This window comes from Peromyscus leucopus, chromosome 15, assembly GCF_004664715.2.
Source record: "Peromyscus leucopus breed LL Stock chromosome 15, UCI_PerLeu_2.1, whole genome shotgun sequence".
Lineage (NCBI taxonomy): Eukaryota > Metazoa > Chordata > Mammalia > Rodentia > Cricetidae > Peromyscus > Peromyscus leucopus.
Window position 1 is genome coordinate 23,690,082 of NC_051076.1, and position 14,454 is coordinate 23,704,535.

The 14,454-nt window shown below is 41.5% G+C and overlaps 1 protein-coding gene across 5 annotated transcripts in view; it reads left to right on the plus strand.

Moving 5' to 3' along the window:
• Positions 1-14,454, plus strand: part of Rgs7 (regulator of G protein signaling 7) — a 408,648-nt gene that overhangs the window by 196,424 nt on the left and 197,770 nt on the right. The window lies entirely within an intron of this gene.

Sequence of the window (14,454 nt, forward strand, 5' to 3'; positions counted from 1 at the left end):
AGAAACATAATCTATATTTGGCATTTGCTATAGTGAGGGAGTCACTCACCATTGCTATGTTTGGCAGAGACTCAAAAGTAGGAAGGAAAGTTGGAAAACATCAAAGAAGAGGGAGGGAGGGAGGGAGGGAGGGAGGGAGGGAGGGAGGGAGGGAGGGAGGGAGGGTGGGAGATTGAATTAGAAGCTTCAGGAGTATTCTGTCCTTCTGGTTGAAGAGTGTTGACATGGGGAAACATCTCCTGTAGTTCATTAGTTGGAAACAGGAGCAGAACTCAGGGAAGCCAGAAGTCACTGCCCAGATCTTGACCCTCTAGTCTCCTTTTCTGGAGATCTTATGATGTGTCTTCTTGTCCGATTGTAGGTATTGTGAGTCAGTGTTTTGTGGTCCTTCCCTTGATTCTGTGTGCTTACTCTTACTCTTCTGTCATAGGCATTGGAAGTTTCAGGGCATCAGGATGATAAAGCAAATATTTATTATCTAGAAATTTCTAATGAATATGACAGAAGGAATTATACACACACACACACACACACACACACACACACACACACACAGACATATCTAATGTAATTCAGGACAGATCATAGAGAGCGCATAAGAAAGTCAGAGCAGATGTTTTGAGTAGTGAGCCCTTGAAAATGGTGTCATTTCAGCACCTGCATGGAGGTGGGACACAACTGTTTAGTACACATTCTACCAAGAAAGCAGAATGCTCAGTGTGTGAAGAATGAAGAAAAAAATTCCAAAGAGGTTCAGTTCCTCTCCCAAAGCCACTCACCAAACGACAGGCTGGTATTAGCTTCAGGTTCTAGGAGGTGAGAAAGGCAGCGTGCATTGCCCTCCACTTCAGATGTGCTAGTGTCACATAATACTAAGAGAGAGCAGGTGCAAATTTTAGAGCACATTCAGTGATTTCATTCTTGAAGGGGAAAAAAAAAACCTACCCTGTTGTAGATAAATCAAAAGCTATACTTGACTACTGGAGATACAGAAATTGTTGTCACAGTGGAAAACATTTCCAACCATCCAGGAGTCTCATATAAAAAAGAAAAATTGTCTAAATAATCCAACATCGCCGCCTTGACCTTCTGATGTCCACATTCTACCTGTAAGGCAATAATCACAGCTGCCTAGGAACACTTTCGTTTCTTGTGCCTCACTGAGACTATCACAAAGCAGGTACCAGGCACTCTTGATCTCTGTGGCACTCCTGGAGATAAACAAAATTTGGGGATATAAAGGAGCTGGTTATTGGATGAAAAGCTGTGTTTGCCTGTTAAAGTGGACCTTCTTTATGCTGGGTTTTGTGTAAGTAGTTTAGATCTGTCCCTAACTTCTCTGTTGAGAGTAGAGGCAAATGCATGGCTGCAGGTGGGTAGTGAGCAGAATGTTTTCTTTCATGGATAGATCAGCAAGAAAGAGGGGTTTTCCCCTACCCGATTTCCATCTTTCTAGCTATATAACAACAACAAAAAAAGTGAACCAGAAAAGTCAGCTGAAATTTCCTCTGTTTTCAAGGCTTCTGTTCAGTGGGCTGGAACGATCAATACTGCTGTCCAGATGCTTCTGAAAAAAAAAAAAAAAAGATCCACTTTAACTTCACAGTGCCTTGAATTGGCAGGACTATTGAGAGAGAATCAGTAAAGTGGAAAAGCCACTTTGCTTGTCTATGGTTTACTCACTGATCTCTAAAGAATTCTAGGAATTGGGAATTTCTAAATCAATGTGTGAAATGAGTAAGTCACAAGTGTTGCCCAGAGGAACAAGCCAGACTCCACATCAACAGAAACCCATTCAAATACTATCAAAATCACTATGCATCAGTGAATGGAAGAAACAGGTCTTAAGCACCATGTCTAGGCCATTTCAGCATGTGAGAAATCAGATGGTCCAGTCCTCCACACACCTCAGCTACGTACAGGTAATGCCTGTACGTAGATTACACACGACTTTGCAGTAAACATTTACTTTTTTGGTAGATGGTGTATACTTCTTAAATTTTTTTGAGATTATAATATACTTACATTATTTCTTGTATCCCTTTCCTCCCCACAAAGCCTCCCATATTCCACTTTAATGATAAGGGTATAGTATACCAAATACATAACCAGTAACCATTTATTACTGTTTTCAAATATTCTGTAGGATATAATTGTGCTGTACATTTTATGGAGTTGGAAGCTCACTAGTTTTGTTCACACCAGTGTCAACATGAACAAGAATTATGCACAACAAGAATTGTACACGTGAATGCATGGTGCCACCTGCCAATAGCCTTGTGATGAATTTAGTGAAATGATGGCTATGGCATGAGTAGGTGACAGGAGACCACTGTCATATGTACAGTCAGTTATTACCCAATATGCCCTTCTGTGGCTCATGGCAAGATTGATCTGTTAGTGTACACACCGGGCAGGAACCTTCTTCAATGGGCATGCTTCCACTTCGGCCTTTCTGAGGGCCTCTGCCCTGCCTTCAGGCTAAAATGTCTTCCCTCTCACTTTTCTTTTTAAAATGAAAAGCAGCTAGGTGTGTAGTGTTTATAATTCAAGGGCTCAGGAAAAGGAGACCAGAAAATTGCAAGTTCACAGCCGTCTAAGCCACATAGCAAGACATCATTTCAAACAGTCGAGGAAGGGTTCTCGTCTAGCATGGGCAAAGGTCCAAGGCTGCACATGTTATCTCCCACACCATGATAAAAATGATTGCAATAAAGAAAAAGGAGAACCAGAGCCAGAGTATTAATTATTAGACTAGGCTGCCTGGGCCCAAGCAGGCACTACTTAAGTATATGGTTTCAGAGATGGGAAAGTCACCCTTGCATTAAATATTCTCTCATGCACGTCTCTCAGCCACATTTTATCATCAGATGACCATAAAAGCAAGTTACTTAAGTCAAACTTCTCTCTCTCTCATAGTCTTGTGCTTAACTCTCTGTTCTTTGGTCTTTTTAGACAAGGTCTCGCTGTGTGGACAGGTTGGCATCAGCCCTCTTTCCTCAGCCTCTCGGGTGCTAGGATTAGAAACTAGTACCACCATGCTTTGCTTCCATTCTCTCTGTTTCTCCCTGTCAGGAGGAGAGCCTCCAACTTCACATGCTGTACTGCTCCAGGCTGTGGATTAACCAGCACTGACTGAACCCTCTGAAACTGTGGCAGCGCACATACCTCTCCCTGAAGCTTGTTTTGTTAGTTGTTTGTCATGGGCATGAGAGGGTTTATGACCACCATGTCCTTGTCTCATACTGGTGACATAGATTGCATCTGACAAGTTAGAGAAATCCCTTTCCTGAGAGCTCAAAAATATTTCTCAAGTAACACTGACCCTTTTAGAAGTAGGGGAGAGAGCCTTTAACATGTGGTAGAAGAAATTTCTTTTAAATGCAGCATTCCTAAAAAGCTTACGTACCCATAAAACGACACCAAATCACATCCTGAAGGGGGGTTCTTTGTGGTGATATATTTGTAATCTGAGAAATAAAGCTTTCCTGAAGATCAGAGGACAGAGCTAGCCACAGGTGATGGTGGTGTACACCTTTAATCCTAGCACTCAGGAGGCAGAGATCCATCTGGATTTCTGAGTTCAAGGCCACACTGGGCTACAGGCGATTAATCCAGTCTAAAAGAGAAACAGCCAGGCAGTGGTGGCTCACACCTTTAATTTCAGCACTTCTTGGGATCACACATCTTTAATCCCAGCACTAGGAAGGTTGAAACAGGAAGTGATATGGCTGGACAGAGAAAGGAATATAAGACAGGAACAGACAGGAACTGGCTCTTTCAGGCTGAGGAGTTGGTGAGGTAAGAGGTGGTGGTTGTGGTTTGCTCTGCTTCTCTGGTCATTCAGCTTTCATCCTGATATTTAGCTCCAGGTTTTTATTATAAGGCCATTTAGGATTCAAGCAACAGTTTTTAGGTTATGAGAAAGGGATTTGGGTAAAGTCTCAGGACAACTAATGTATCTCTTGCCTCCCCCCTCTCCCTCCCATTCTCCCCCAAGAAATTGAATCCCAAGTCTTGTAGGTCCCTAGGAACTGGTTTGCACCTTACTGGTGTTTTTGGAATCTCAGATGTGAGCCAGGCTTTAAAAGGTGTTTGGATCACAAAACACCAACCACAACTTTTTTTAAAACCACTGGTCACAAATTTGTACTTCTCTGTCAGTTCTAGGGATAGCAGAGTCCTTTAGTGCATAGTATATGCTATTCCCATGCCATGGCTTTCAGTATGGGACTGAGCTGGAAGTGAGCAGGCACATTGCTGTCCCAGAGAAGTGAAGAGATGTTGGAGAAAGGGAGAATGCTTATTGCACAGAACATCTGGGAATGAGCTTTTGCTATCTGGTAGCCAGAAGTGAACCAGGTTTTCTCACAAGTATTTGACCAGGTATACGGTCACAGATTATTTACACACAGAGAGGGTTACTAAGGGAGCAGGGAGCCATAGCTGGCCTCAGCAATATTTACAAACATTTGTGGACAGCAAATTCATGAATAGATGTAAGGAGAAACTGGGAGTTAAAGAGCTGAATCTTAAAACCAACCCCTACATTTCAAAGCTGTTGTAGATCTACTCTACTCTGTAGGGGTGTGCACTGTGAGTATTCCTTTCCTGGTAATGTCCTAAATGGAATGCTGAGCAGGTACCCCTGACATCTTTTATTTGTTGTGTCCACCAAAATCTCAGGGCATACTCTACGTTTTTTTTTTTTTTTTTTTTTTTTTTTTTTTTTTTTTTTCAGCTAAATGTCTGTTGTTGTTTTTTAAACATTTATTAAAGCTATGATTTTTTAGGGGATGACTAGTCTGTTTTTAATGAACTCTGTAGCCTAGATGAGTTTGAAATTGATTCCAGATGCTAAAATAGGAGGGGAAGGAAGAGGACTCCCCAGAAATGAAGCATTTACCTCAATAAAAAAAAGTCCACAAGGAAGGCCCTCATGAGTCAGGAGTCTGCTCTACTCTCCCCAGAGAAAGTTGACTTGATGAGACTATTGGTTTTGTTTTTTAGGGTTAGAGGAGATGTAAGCAATAGAAAAGGAGACTGCAAATGACTTTTCCCATTATCTTGGTTTGGCCACACTGCATTAAAACAAACAAACAAAAAAAAAGATTCTGCCTCTTGGAATAGAGCAAGCCCAGAGTTTTTATTAAGAATTTTTTTTTCATTTTTCATACCAACCACAGATCCCCCTCTCTTCTCTCCTCCCACCCCAAGCATCTCCTCCCCAACTCACTCTCCAGTTTCTTCTCCAACAAGGTGATTCCTTCCATGGGGAGTCAGCAGAGCCTGGTGCATTCAGTAGAGGCAGGTCCAAGCTCCTCCCCCTGTATCAAGGCTGTGCAAGGTGTCCCACCATAGGTAATGGGCTCCAAAAAGCCAGCTCATGCACCAGAGATAGGTCCTGATCTTACTGCCAGGGGCACCCTTAAGTAGATCAAGCTACACAACTGCCTCGCTTATGCAGAGGGCCTAGTCCAGTCCCGTGGTGGCGCCACAGCTGTTGGCATCAAGATCATGGTGGGGAAATCTACAGAGACAACCAAACCTAACTAGTGGGAACTCATGAACTTTAGACAAAATTTTAGTTCTCAACTTCTCTCCCTGTATCTTCTCTCTGTTTCTAGCACAGGGCTTTGCTCTGTATTCAATGAACACCACAGAAAATGTGGTGTGGGAAAGAAATGGGGAATCTGTTGTCTTAATTATTTTTTATGATATTATATAAAAGAAAAAAAGTGTTTTACTGAACCCCACCAACCCAGAACTCAATACAGATATCCACCTATATGTCTCCATGTTTATTCCAACATTTACCATGGATACTTGTTTTCTTCATGGTTGCTTTCAACCTATTCAGCAAATGATTAACACAACACACACACACACACACACACACACACACACACACACACACACTTCTCTATCAGGGCATGGAACAATATTTAATTTGAGATGCGAGTTATGTCCTTAGCTTAGGTTTCAAAAACTGATTAGAGGGGAAGTCCAGGGCATCCTAAGGTTGGTTACATTGTTTTCTTAAAGGCAGGCTGAACTTAGCCTGAGAACACAGCCGGGAAACAGACAGTACAGAGTTTAAAATGGCCTCAAAGGTATCATCAATTTGATTGTTGCAAGGGCTGACAAATATTCACTCTCTAAAGGTAAGTGATAATTTCAGGAAAAGCTTTTCCCACACCTGGAATTTTAAAAGATTTTTTTTTTAAATGTGATTTCTGTATCCATCAGTTGGGTTATGAAAGTTCCTGGCAACGGTCCACAATGTTTACGGAGAATATAGCAAGCAGTTAAGGATATTTAACCCCAAAATATGTAACAACAGATGTTTGAATGACAGGATTAAGCTTAGCATTTGCATCCTATTAAAATGGGAATTCTTTAACAATGAAATAGGAAATATTCCTAATTTTCTCCAATGTATACGAATGGTCAAACAAAGCAGAATCTGGGACTGGTGGTGTAGACCTGTAATCGCAGCACTCGAGGGGTAGAGATGGGAGGATGGCATTTTCCAAGCCAAGCTGTGCTCTGTTGTGAGACAGCAGTCTCCAAAATCAGTAAAAGGCCAAAGACACGCTGTGAAATAACACAACACAGATTGAAATGGCAGAAACAAGCACACAAACGCAAGAAGATGAATCAAAGATGTGAACAGGACAGAGGCTTATAGAGTAAACACCAGACACCTTCCATAATTACGTTCTATGCCACAGAGAGAAAAGGGATACAGAACATCCGGGCATTGAACATCAGGGAGTGCTGTGTATGTCACAGGAAAAGAAGACATCCCTTGTTCTCAGAGAAAGGGATGAGAAAGACTTAGTAAGACATTACAATTTGACGGGACCCTGGGAGTGTAATTGGATTTCCACAGGCACAGATGGGAACAGGAGGGACCCTGCAGAGAGTAAGGGTGTAAGATGAGGCCTGAGCCATTGGCAAGTGTGTGCGTGGCATGAGGTATATACAGGTTGAAGCAAAGCGGGGAGGATAGTGTGACAGTTTGGGATTATATGATGGAGAAATCCGAACAGCCACTTAAATTGCAGAGTCTCTGGGCTTGGGTGTTCTCTGAAAGGTTGTGTTTGTGCGTGTGTGTGTGTGTGTGTGTGTGTGTGTGTGTGTGTGTGTGTGTGTAGGTATGTATTCACATGTTCATGTGTGTGGAGGTATGGATTCCTGTGTTTTGTAGATGCATGTGGGTGCTAGACTTCAGTTTTGGTTGTCATTCCTCAGGAGCTGCCCACCTCATTTTTTTGAGACAGGCTCACTCACTTCACTGGGGCCTGCTGCTTGCCAGGCTGTCAGCACCAGGGAATCTTCCTGTTTCTCTCTCCCCAGCACTGGGCTAGCAAGCCCTGCAACCCAGAACTCAGATTCTCCTATTTGCACAACAAACACCACTTTGCTGGTGAGTAGTTTCCCAGCAACTGCAATGAAGGTTGTTTATTTGTTTTTAATTATTTGTCTCTATGTGTGTCAGTGTGCACACAGTGCACATGAGTGCAGGTGCTCTTGGAGGACAGACAAGGTACTCAATCCTCTGGAGCTGGAGTGTGGTTGCAAACTGCCTGATGGGAGTGCTGGGACCGGACTTCTGGTCCTCTGAAAGAGCACACACCTTACCACTGAGCCATCTCTTCAGCCCCTCTGTGAAAGTCTTCAATAAGTGATGAGCTATCGGGCTTATTTCTGATTTGATGCCTGGATTTGTCAAATTAAATACATCAGTGTGGGTACAAGCTGGTTAAGGAGCCCATAGAAGAGACAACTTCAAGCAAACTTTTCAAGAACAGCGCTGAGGGTGTCAAAAAACAATGTTAAGATTAACTTAAAGCTATTCAGCAGCTTTATGCGTGATTCTCAAATCGGGCAGCACTCCATTCTGTACACCAGGATGAGGTGAGCACAGGAGAGGAGGCTGCCTCTTACAGGTAGGAAAGGACTGGCAAAAGCAGAAACTGAACAAAATAGATCCATCATTCCAAAGTTAATTTCCTAAAGTTGAAAACTGGGGGTTGGAGGGTGCGGTGGGGTGGAGTTTCACAGCCAACTAACCTACTTGGAGGTGTGTCCATTATCTCCATCTCTGTCTCTTGCTGTCTTGGAAAATCACGTGACCACAGAGCTAGCTTGGTGCTTTATGATTCTGTTTTGTTCTCTTGGAGCTGGTGCAAAAGATATAGGGACTTCCTCTCCACTTTCACAGTTTTTAAGGCAGGAGTGCCCCACCATCCATTGATTTACTCAGGAGACTCACTCACCTCCATCTTGAAGACAGAGAGGGGCCTTACACACAAACACCTCTGTGTTCTGCATCTTCATCGCCATCCTCTCTTGATCCTTTGTTAAGCATCCCTTCCAGTTCCACTCCATCCATCATTATATGCCAAAAGGTTTGCCTCCAATTCAAGTACTGGAATAAAAGAGAAAAGCAAAGCTCCAGCGGCCTGGAACAGCAGCATCCAGCTCAGGGAATGTGGACAACCCTGTTCTTGATTCTGTGAATTTAGAACCAAAAAGATGACGAGCAAGAGCGGCCATCCCAAGAGGAGGCTTCTGGGTGTCTTGAGAAAGCTTTGTGTGAAGTCACCTTGAGCTCTGTAAAACAGTGAAAATTGTATTTCTGGGCGCAGTTGACAGTTCAATATGTAAACAGCTTGTTCCGGCCTATTTAAATTGGCAAGCCCAAGGTCCAGTGAGAGGGTTGTCCTCCAAAATATAGTACATGGTTCATGATGAACCACACTAAGAATGACTTCTAGCCTCTATATGCATACACCTACATGTGTGTCCCCATGTAGTAATGCACCCACACATATGTGAATGTGCATCATCATCCCCAATTTAAGCAAAACCAAACCAAACCTATCTTTGCTCATGGCAAATTAAATTGGACTTTTGATTGGGTCTTGTAGTACAGGCCTGTAATTCCACCTTGGGTGGCTGATGCAGGAGGATTCAAGGCCAGCAAGGGTAACAGTGAGATACTGTCTCCAAATTAAAAAAAAAAAAAATTAAAAGGGGAGGCCAGTTATGGAGTACTTCTTCACAATCGCAAAGTCCTAGAACAAGTACCACACAAATTGATTAATCAATATATTAAAATAGTAAGTGATACATTGGTTTTTTCCCCAGTTACAGCCCAAGGAATCCCAACAAATAAACTGAACATTGTTTAAAATTTTTCCCATTTTATTTGTTTAGATGCTGTATTACTTGAGATAGCTCAAAAAATTCTTTTGTTTTTGAAAAAAATAAAATAACATACATTTAAAAACTTCCTTAAAAATCATAAAAAGTAAAATTCTTAATTTTTCAAATTATTGTTACTGTTTTTGAAAAAAAACTGACAAATGAATGATCTAGTTTAGATTTGCATAAGTAGCTCAGATTAGCTTATACTCACAGTTATTAATGGAGAAACCTCGACTTCTATATATAAAATGAGCTACAATGTGGGGAAAAATCAGCAATTACAAACAGCCTTAATTGAATTAATGTAGCAAAAAGCCAGTTCATGTTACAAATTTTAATCTCATTTTTATTTAACTGTCATTAGAAACTGGCTCTGCTTTCTCTCCTCAGCACTGCTCACCTCAGAAGCACACCCCCTCGGAAAAGCTTTCAGAAAGAAAAAGAATTACACAGGCAGACTTAAATTTCAGCATACCTGCCTCCATCTAATTGCCTAAAGAGTCCAAGAAGCACTTTAGTGATCATTTCTCTCATTTCCACAGCTAGCACTTAAAATGACGGTGCACATGATAAATTGAAAGTATGTGCACATAAGAAAAATCCATTCAAGATGTTCAGTGAGGCTCTCATTAAGTCTCCAAATGTCTGTGCTTAATGGTGGGTTGCAATACAAAGTTGGAAAACTTCCTTTGAAATTTTGATCGATTCATTTCTCTCAGAACCATAGCAGTATAACATGTTTCAGCTTTACTTCAGCGCCTTTCTTGCAACTGGGGTGTCTCAGAGGGTGATTTGGGCTAATGAAGTCAATGGTAATGATATTGTACAAACCTGTCTGGTAAACATAACTGTGTGGTTAATTTAATTGAGCTCCATTGTTGTTGAGAACACTGGAGAGCTAGGAAGGTTTCCCATCAAAATGTGGGGAGCTGTCTGGGGCCTCTCGTCAATACTTTGAAGCTCTTTAAAGATGGGTCAGCACAATGTGCTTTTCCTTTGATGTCACCCCCCCAAGTGTGTGACCTAAGACTGCTTAGCCTTATTGGTGTGTGAATATCATCCCAAGCATTGAGCTGCTGCTTAAGCTATTTCAGAAGAAATGGTAGTTATGTATTCCTGTAAAAAGAGCCTATGTTGGTATTCAACAGAACCTTTATCTTGAGACCTCATATATGGTGGTGAACTGCAGTCACATCTACAAGCAGGCAGTCCCAGCCACCAGCTCAATGTGACACATTTATGGAAGAAATTCTTCTAATAAATGAGTTGAGAGAACCTTGAATTCAGTGGAACTGAGTGAGAAAGAAGAGCAGGAGGGAAATTCCTGAAGAAAATCGGAGAGTAGCATTTTTGTCTGTCAGAAACAGATGCAGCCTTGTTTCTTCTAACTATACGTTTCCATAGTTTACATTGTTCTTGCTTAGATGTACAAACATCCCTTCTGACATTTTTCTAATCAAATTCCCTGTCTTTGACGAACCAATGCAAGCACCATTTACATGAAATCTAAGTTAGAACTGAACCATAGACAGTTTTTTCCCTCTTTGGCATTAACTCCCTAAAATACGATAGAGTAACTACACACAGCACTCACACTGTGCTGGTTAGTATCAGTAATCTGAAGATCATATAATGTGTGGCGGGTCAAGGATATGTAAAAGATGATGTCATTTTATAAGAGGGACACGAGAGTCTGTGGATTTGAGTGTGTCTGACTCATTTCTTAAAGACAGCAATGACTCTGTGTGTGTATGTGTACATATGCACATACATACACCACATGAACATGACCTGAATGTGTATCTTAGATCTTCTTGTGGAACTCTTAAAAGTATGTGGATATTTTTTTTTTGGTCTTAAACTAAATTGTTCCAGAGACTTTTAATTGTTAGAATTAATTTTGCAATCTCTTATTTCTCTTGCTGTCCACTTTCCTCTATTAATGGGTTTGCCTATGTTGAGCATTCTTTTTCTTCCCCAATTGCTATGTCTAATGTTTCTAAGGCAGATAATTAATCTTATGTTGAAGACTGACATAATATTAACATCCTGAGATAGAAGTTGGAGGACAGGTTTATTTTTTTGTTTGTTTGTTTGTCTTTGTTTTTGTTTTCTCGAAAGGTTTCTCTGTGTAATCCTGGCTGTTCTGGAACTCACTTTGTAGACCAGGCTGGTTTCAAACTCATAGAGATCCACCTGCCTCTGCCTCCTAAATGCTGGGATTAAAGGAGTGTACCACCACCACCTGGCTGGAGAACAAGTTTTTTTTTTTTAATTTTATTTATTTTATTTTACAATACCATTCAGTTCTACATATCAGCCATGGGTTCCCCTATTCTCCTCGCTCCCACCCCCTTCCCTTACTCCCAGCCCACCCCCCATTCCCACCTCCTCCAGGGCAAATCCTCCCCCAAGGACTGCAATCAACCTGGTAGACTCAGTCCAGGCAGGTCCAGTCCCTTCCTCCCAGCCTGAGCCAAGTGTCCCTGCATAAGCCCCAGGTTTCAAATGCCAACTCATGAAATAAGCACAGGACTTGGTCACACTGCCTAGTTGCCTCTCAAACTGATCAAGCCAATCAACTGTCTCACCTATTCAGAGGGCCTGATCCAGCTGGGGGCCCCTCAGCTTTTGGTTCATAGTTCATGTGTTTCCATTCATTTTGCTATTTTTTTTCAATAATTGAGTAAAACCGAAATTTATTATAAGCCACAGTCGGAGGACAGGTTTTAACAGGCACTTTTGGAGCTCACTTTAGGGTTTAGGGACCAGATTGTTGTCTTTTCTTTGCATTAGATTTTGTTGCTCTTTTGTTTATTTGTTAGTTTGTGCTCATGTAGTCCGTAGTGACGTTTATGGATAAATCATATCCAAGCAAACATTGAAACAGCTAAACACCTTTTTCCTATTTGTATTCTCAGTTTAGAGCACAAATTCTAGTTTTCACATTAGAGTTAAATTTTTTCCCATTTTAGAAATTATGGTTCATGTCTGAGCATTCAGGAAGTGGAAGCAGAAGGCTCTCCAATTGGGCTACGTAGCGAGACCCCAAATCAAGAAAAGATAAGAAAGAAATGATAGTTTAGGAAAAAAGAAAGATTGGGAGATGCAAGGACACAAATCACTTTAAATGCTCAACTTCTTAGCCTTGCTCCAGAGTACCCTTCAACACAGAGGTGACTTCGTGGAAAAAGTCCCTCGGCTCATTGCTCTGTACCAGCATTCATCAGTGCCACCACATTCCTGGGTGACCACAGAGGCAGCCGAGGGGGCGATGCGGCTGTCTAATCGGCCCAGTTTAAGCCTTTAAGCAGATAATACAGGGGCTTACAGGCTGATATGAGGCAGGCGAAGCAGCTTATTCTTCATTTCTGAACGTTGTGTCAGGTGAATCAAGGGCAAACAGTAACTAAATAAAAAGTCAGAATATCTATTTTATGTTTCTATACTTAGATATCTTTATTACTGAAGTAGAGTACTTTATGACTGTTAGGGATTTTGGAGGCCTGATAATCAAAATACCTTCCATTTCTATTTGGATTGAGTACATCAATCAAAGAGAAAGGGATAGACAAGAGAGAATAACCTTAATTCCACTTATTTGTGCACTGTGTGTCACAGTTCTGAAGCTCACTTCTCTGACCACACTTGATAACTTATTGAAGCTGCCTCTGTGGAGCAGCCCTGGGTATAGACTTCGGCCAGGAGAGGAGGGATGGACCTGGGGGCTTTCTCTGCATTCTGTACACACTGCTTACTGGCTGATGTGTCCATGAGCTAGGCTCCTGTGGAATTAGTGCTGGGATGTTTTCAGGCAGCAGGGCACAGCTAATGATGTCTGCACATGCTGAGAAACCTGAAGGTGGAGAAGAGACATTCCTAAGTCTCAAGGGTATATAGAACATTTCAAGTCCAATGGTGGTTGTCCTATCTGTCTGCCAGGACTTATGTAGGTTGTTTGATTTCACTTTATTTGATCGTACCCCAGTCCCAACACCAGGCCCCAGACAACATTGTAAAGAATTACTTGTAAGCATTGCTCTTACTGTTTTATGAAAGAGGAGAATAAGTCTAGTAAAATTATTTGGCTTGCTCAAAGTACAGTAATTATAAGTGTTGAGAGTCAAATCTAGACCTATCTTACATGAAAACTCATTCTTTCCACCGAATATTTTGAATATTAAGAAATCTAATGACATTCATCTAAGAAAATTAGATTTTTTTTTTTAGTTGAACATCACTCTGAATCTGTATGGTGGGAATTAGGTGACTCATTGATATAAAGTATAGAGTATGGGTTTTTTTAAAAAAGCTTTTCTACTTTGAAATAATTTTAGACTTACAGAAAAGATGCAAAAATAACACAGAGATTTCCCATCGGGCCTTTGCTTGGCTTCCCTTCCTTTTAGCATCTTATATAAGCATGGCATAATTATTGAGATGGGAAATTGATGCTGATACAGAGCTAACTAAACTGCAAGCTTTACTCGATTTCACCTTAGTGTTCACTGGTGGCTATGGTTTTTTTTTTTAAGGGTGGGAATGCTATTTTATGGATTTTCATAGCCCAGTTCCTGATAGGGATTCTGATCTCAGGGTGGTGATCACTGACTGCAGAATGGGTAAATGAATGGATGTGTTTTAAGTCACACACTACAGCCTGGGGATCCCTGTGCAGATTTATGTCACATCGGTGTGAAGCACATGAAGAGATGCTGAGGCTGTGATTGACTGTTTACTATAGAACTAAATTCCTCCTTAGACTTGGTGATGAAGGAACTTTTTTATTCTTCTCTCACATATCACATCCTGACCTAAGTATAGTACATCCTATGACCACCCTTGCTTTCCTCCCAGTCCCTCCCCACACCTCCCTTTTCCCCCAGATCCACCCCTCCTCCATTTCCCTTCAGAAAAGAGAAGTCTTATGAGGGATATCAACCAAATATGGCATGACAAATTACAATAAGACTAGGCACATACCCTCATATTAAGGTTGGATGAAGCAACCCAGTAGGAGGAAAAGGGTCCCAAGATCATGCAGAAGAGTCAGAGACACCCTCCCACTCCCACTTTTAGGAGTCCCACAAGAACACACAGATACACAACCATAACATATATGCAAGGGACCTAGCTCAGACCCATACAGGCTCCCTGATAGTTGGTTCAATCTCTGTGAGTGATTATGAGCATTGGTTAGTTGATTCTGTGGGCTGGACATGTTCATGTGCTGTC